This window comes from Euphorbia lathyris, chromosome 4 (assembly GCF_963576675.1).
Source record: "Euphorbia lathyris chromosome 4, ddEupLath1.1, whole genome shotgun sequence".
Taxonomy (NCBI): Eukaryota; Viridiplantae; Streptophyta; class Magnoliopsida; order Malpighiales; family Euphorbiaceae; genus Euphorbia; species Euphorbia lathyris.
In genome coordinates this window covers 94847597-94854084 of record NC_088913.1, presented here as the reverse complement: position 1 = coordinate 94854084, position 6488 = coordinate 94847597, and the positions used below count along the sequence as shown (strand labels likewise).

Here is a 6488-nt window from a genome sequence, read left to right as displayed (position 1 = left end):
AAATACACACATTAAAAGTATTTATAATGATTAAAAATACGTTCATTAAAAATATTTAAAATATATAATGATTTGGATTGAAGGGAGCTGCTCTAAATTAGAGAGAAAACATATTAAAAACTACTAATTGAACATTATAAAAGATCATAAGAATGCAATGGTAATGAAATACCATTTGGCCAATACATCCACAGGGCATTTCATGACCATATTTAGTACGAAAATCTAAGCAGGTCAACCAAACTTCAGTTTTTCATCACGTAAAACCTAAGCATAGGTAGTAGCTACTATATGTGATACCCACTAAACTCAAAATTTATACTATATGTTCTATATGGGAACATTCAGATACTGACACGAAAATTTCTATTAATTTCTAAAAGTATAGGCAATGGCAAGCTTAATGGTGGAGTCCACAACAACTACTCAAAACAGGTGGAGTAAACTCACAACTTCTGGGCACAAAGAGAGAGAGACGTGGAGAGTGAAATCATAGCAAGAGCAGGGGAAATAATAGCCAAGCCAAGTTTTGGAATAGGCTATGAAAATGGCAGACAAGTTTTTGAAAAATTAAGAGCAAATGACCTTATAGAAGATCATTAGTTTTTGAAAACGTACTACAAACTAATAAAAGATCATTAGTTTTTGAAAACATAGTACGAACTAATATTTGAGCATTATAGAAGATCATAAGAATGCAATAGTAATAAAATACCATTTGGCCAACACATCCAGGGGCATTTCATAACCATATTGAACCGAAACTCAGCTGCCTCATTTCGAGCTTGTTGGACTAAAGTCCTTGCATCAGCTGTAAATTGACAAAGAAAATGAAATTTCATGCTAATAATCCATAAGAGTTAACCAAAAGCAAGGGTGCAGATGCAGTACAAACCAGAATATTTTGCAAACGCGGCAAAATGTGAAGCAAAGAAGAGTTGAGATTTTAAAGAAGATTCATTCATGAGTAGCTCAAGCTGGTTTCAGTAGTATTTACCTAGACATTAAACATTTGCCTGAATTTAATTTGTATTGGATCGTAACTAGAGAGGGTGAATTATCAGGTCGCAGTCTAGAAAAGAAATATGAAAACTTCTAGCACGTAGGCTTTCCATCACAAATGTTCAGAGAAACTGCAGTCAACAGGTTATTTTGATGGTGTAGAAAAAATGAGGTATCTACATTATTTCCCATCATTCCTATCATTGCGTGTCCAATCATGCTTCACAATGTGTACATTGCACGATAAAACTATAACCTTTATTGAACAAAATTAAACTCTGTAGTGACTAAACTAAAAGTGCATCACATCATAAAAAGAAATGCAGTTTCACAGGAGGGAAAGAGAAGCTAACCTGTCATGCCAGTGGCCAGTAATCCAAGGTACTTGGTAACAGGGAAAAGATGGGTAATACTAGTCCGATCCAAAAGCTTGTCCTGCTCAAATTTCAAGATGTGAATTTCCAAATTAAGCAAAAACATTCGAGTTCTAGATCAAAAAATTCAGAAGGTCACTTACCTGTGTGACAACACAGACAGAGTCCATCCCACGAGCTGCAATGGATGTAATGGAAGCGGCCTTCACAGCTTTAAACGAATATTCTACAATAAAAATGACTCAAAATTTAAATAAACCTGTAGGATTCACAACTTGCCACGAAGACACATGAAATAGAGTTAAGCATTTTGAGAAAGTTTTCCTTAAATGGAGTATAAACAAGTTTCCCTACTTTTAATTAAAGGGCTCTAAACTAAGTATTGCTTGATAAATTTTCTTAACTTGTCCCATTTATGATACGTTCCAAAATTGACTTTACCGATAAAATTATGCTTATAGATAACAGAAGCATGTCTCATATGCTATGAAATACTAGAAAAGCACGGAAGTTCAGTTAGGTCCCTCAAGGTGGAAAATTTTGCAACTTAGGATCTTAGTTTTAAAACCTTTGAAAACAGGACTTAAGCTTGGTGTCTAACATTATTTTCCAACAACAAATCAATTACATTTAAGGCTTTGTCCTCTAGTTGCAGCAACTATGCCAGAAAACGAAGATTCACTTACGTTCCAGTCCTCACAGAATGAAGGAGACTGCGAGTTCTCAGACGACTTCTATGCAAGTACAGGGAAGCCCGAAAAATTGACAAGCAGATGTACCATGAGATGTACATGAAAGTGAAAGGTAACATGTTCAAGAACAAGTGCGTGCTGTATCCATAAATCAATGGCTGAAAAAGCAAGAGAGAAGACCTTGCCTTACCAGTTTGAGGCTAAACGTGCAAGGAGTAAGGCAAGCAGGGAGAGAAATATTGCAAGAAGAGGAGCGTTTTACACAGGGCCTGGGAGAAAAGGCACCACAACAGCTAATTTTGCCTTTTTTCACATGAAAAGACTTTTTACAAACAAACAAATAACAGATGACCACAACAGAATATTACAATTCTCAGCAAATTTAACCAACCATCTAGCTGCTCATTTGCAAAACTATTGAGCAAATTCTTTTCAATTACTGAAATGAAACCTCACCTGCTAGAAGCTGAACAAACAATGTTGTCTCACAATCTCTCAGCCTCTCAACCAATTTGGATAAGAAGGGGAGTAAATAATTCATGCTTAACTTCCTTTATATCCTGCTTAAAACAGAAAAATAAATAAACTAGCGAATCATAACCTTTGTGAAATAGTCTCACTAAGGTTCAAATGAAAAATTAACAAAATTGGGAGTAAAAAATACCTAAGATAATCCCAAACATTATTAAAATGATATGCAACTCTACATGTATTTGTCATTTCCATTTTCTATTTTATTTGGCCTAATAAAGAAAGATTGAACACTCTACATTACATTGATTACATTCTATTATAACCCTATTTAGAGTAAAGTAACAAATATTATTCCCCTTCCCCAAAATATTTGATTTTCATCTCAGTGTACCCTGGAAAAAGCAGTTCACAGCAGCTTACTCATTGAAATAACGCTGACCATGATGGATGTTAGTAGTTGTCATACTCAAATCATTGAATTCCCCAACAACATCCTCTAATGCTCCCAATATATCAAGTCTCTGCATTGAGAAGGAACAAATTATTTGGCATTTAAATTTGCTTACATGTGCTTACCAGTTTATGTGTTCACTATAATACATATAGAACATAAGACCAAGGTAATTTGAGGATAAAAATACTTAAGACTTAAGACTCCATTAACTACTCCTTTCAGTTTGACCTCATCCAGATGAAAAGCAGCATGTTTAGCATCAACCAAAGTTACAACACCGTCCAACTTGACATCATTACAAACTGCATCCTCAGCATAAAAAATCTGAATTATTGGTGCTGGATTAGCAAGAGCTGTAAGGTTTCAGTATGGCATATTTTAGTAAATGTGTAACAAGTACATCATTTGATGTACACACAACAAGAAAGCATTTAGATAACAAGTCACTACTGTATAGTGATTTCAGAACAGTACATTTTGACTAATACAGTAATATCTAACCTGTAGTTTCAATTACAATATGATCAAAATTTCCTCTGTTTTTAGCCACTAGTTCAGCTATCATTCTCACAAGATCACCCCTCACTGTACATCACAAACAACCATTGCTCAACATAATAATGTCTTCAGCTCCAGTAGTTTTTGCAGCAACTAGAGAACCATCAATGTCAACTTCACCGTACTGCAATTCAACATTAGGAGAGGAAATTATACATCTGCACACTATAAACGTACTCTCACAAGCAGGACTATAATGATAAACTTACAAAAGTTTGAGATTATGTACCATGGTCATAATGATACAACAATATACATAGAGACTCCCATGATTATAGCAAAAATGGTGGTTTAACTAATAAGCGAACAGCCAAAAACAATGCAAACTAATACCTCATTCTCAATCACTGCTATGCGCTTCCCATGGTCTGCAGTCAATATATGGTTAAGTAATGTTGTCTGTTCATCAACGCAAGGAAAAATGTCAGCCCAATTAAGTCCAGTTGAGAAGAAATTCAAGAAAATGGAAATTTTTAACTAGCATTTGCATTGACCATTTAGAAAGATTAATAAGTCAGCAATTACATTTGAAGTAGCATATCTTCTTAATTTTAGTACGAATTAATACAAAGGGAAAAGGTAACAACTAAAATAGAAAGATTACAATACCTTTCCAGAACCCAAAAAGCCGGTAATAATGGTAGCAGGAATTCGATCATCGGGAGGAATCTTGGTGGTGACATCACAATCCTCGGTCTGGGGGGATGCAGCGGCAAAAGAAAATCTACAGGGGTTTTTGAAAGATGGTTTGGAGAAAGCGAGAGCGAGGTTTGTACAATGAAAGGAGCGGGTAGCTTGAATGGATAAGGTGGCTTGAGGTTTGAAGAAAAGAGGAAGGAGTGAGGTGCCACTAGTGGAAAGAGGGGTTTGTTGGCGAGAAGAGAAGGAAATGAAGGAGGTGGCTCTTGCTATATCCACTGATAGTGAAGCCATGTGCGGGAAGAGAGAGAGGTTGGGGTTTTTGATGGGTTTTGAGTTTCCAACTCCACTTCTTAAGACATTGAATCACAAGAACATGAAGAAAACATGAAAAAATAAAGAAATTAACAAGAGATGAGAAGAGATACCGAACAGAATGAGGAAACCCCAAAAATCTGCTGAAGAAGGAATAGAGATGCTCGTTCAGTCCCAATTTCAGAAATTGAGAGTGAGAAGATGGGAGCAGACCTAGGTCGAACAGGAAGGAGAGCTTTTTTAGCTGAAAGCGTGAACTTTGTGTCTGATTTTAGGGGGAATGAAATATTTGGAATGAATTTTAGGTTAGATTGGCGGTAAATTAAAAATTATGGTTATTAATGAGTGGGGTTTTTTATAATTAAAAGGTGGTTTTTTTATTGTCATGAAATAATGAGTGGAATTTTAGGAAAATTGAGTTAAATTATATACTTTGCTCATTAATATGATATCCGCACATTAAATGTATTGAGAACATATTTTTAATGAGCGCAAACTATACCTATATTAAATTTTGGTCACTAAAACCCTTTTTTCTTGTAGTGCAAATTTTGCAGCTCTTTTGATCTCTTACAAAGTCTTATAGATTGGAACCATAAATTCTATGAACATTTCCACATTTTTTAAACTAATTTAACAGTTTATAAACTAAATAGAATTTAAGCTCATTTTACACTCTTACAATTCGATTTGAGGACAGTGTTTTATCGATTTTGTAGCATCTTAATGAGATCGTGACATAGTTTTTTTAAACGACAAAAGTACCCTTTGTTAATAAGGTATTAATTAGTTTAGTAGCATCTTAATGAGAACGGTGACCCTCATTTTTCCATAAATTGATTACACTACTAAGCTGCTACACGAAATTATGTAGATATGATTGGAGAATAGATAGAAGAAATCACAACTAATGTAAGAAATAACAACTTGGATATGAGTAGTTTCACAAAGGTCGCTTGCAAGGAATTTCTATTTTTCTTGGTAGATTAAACTCGATGTAACTTTGGATGAAAATGAAAGTAGAAAAGCATAATTTTTCACAAAATTGGAGTTCAAGGGCTTATGTGAAATTTCTGCAATAATATCCTTTTTCCATTACTGGTGTTTGTGAATGAAAATTTTCTTAGCCAAATTTTAAAGAAGTGTGGGATATGGTAACAAACATATGCAATGTGGAAAAAGTCTTATAGATTTTGAAAACCTAACAGGTTAGCTTTGAAAACTGAACCTCAATGTACTAAATTTTGCAGCCCTTTCGATCTCTTATAAAGCCTTACAGATTCGAACCATAAATCCTATGGACATTTCCAGTTTTTTTAAATTAATTTAACAGTTTATAAACTAAATCGAATTTAAGCTCATTTTCCACTCTTAGCATTCCATTTGAGGGCGGTGTTTTATGAATTTGTAGCATCTTAATAAGATGTAACACTCAGTTATAGTTTTTTTAAACGACAAATATACCATTTGTTATTAAGGTATTAATTAGTTTTGTAGCATCTTAATGAGATGGTGACCCTCTTTTTCCATAAATTGATTACACTGCCAAGCTGCTATATAAAATTATGCAGATATGATTAGAGAATAGATAGAAGAAATCATAACTAACATAATTAAATACAAACATGAGGTATTTTTTTGAGAATTCACAAACATGTATCAGTTATAAAGCATAATAATAGCAACCAAATCAGTCAATACTGCAGCAGGACAACATATTACTCCTCTATAGTCTAGCTTCGGACGTTATATATTATATGATACTATACTAAAATGGTGCAGTTTAAATTTCCTTTGTCACTCAAATTCTTGATGGTTCTAGCCACTACTACAAACAGAAGAACAATAAAAATGCATCTCAAAACTTCAGCTTCATTGTGATAGATTCTTTTAGGATTAAAACATCTCACAACTATTCAGGAACCCGCTAGATACATACATCATTTGTGCAAGCTGATTAAGAATATGAGAATGATTTGC

The 6488-nt window shown here is 34.1% G+C and overlaps 1 pseudogene; it reads right to left on the bottom strand.

Annotated features, from left to right (window-relative positions):
* Positions 1-570: 570 nt before the first annotated feature.
* Positions 571-4761, bottom strand: LOC136227350 (uncharacterized; annotated as a pseudogene).
* Between the last annotated feature and the right edge of the window lie 1727 nt (positions 4762-6488).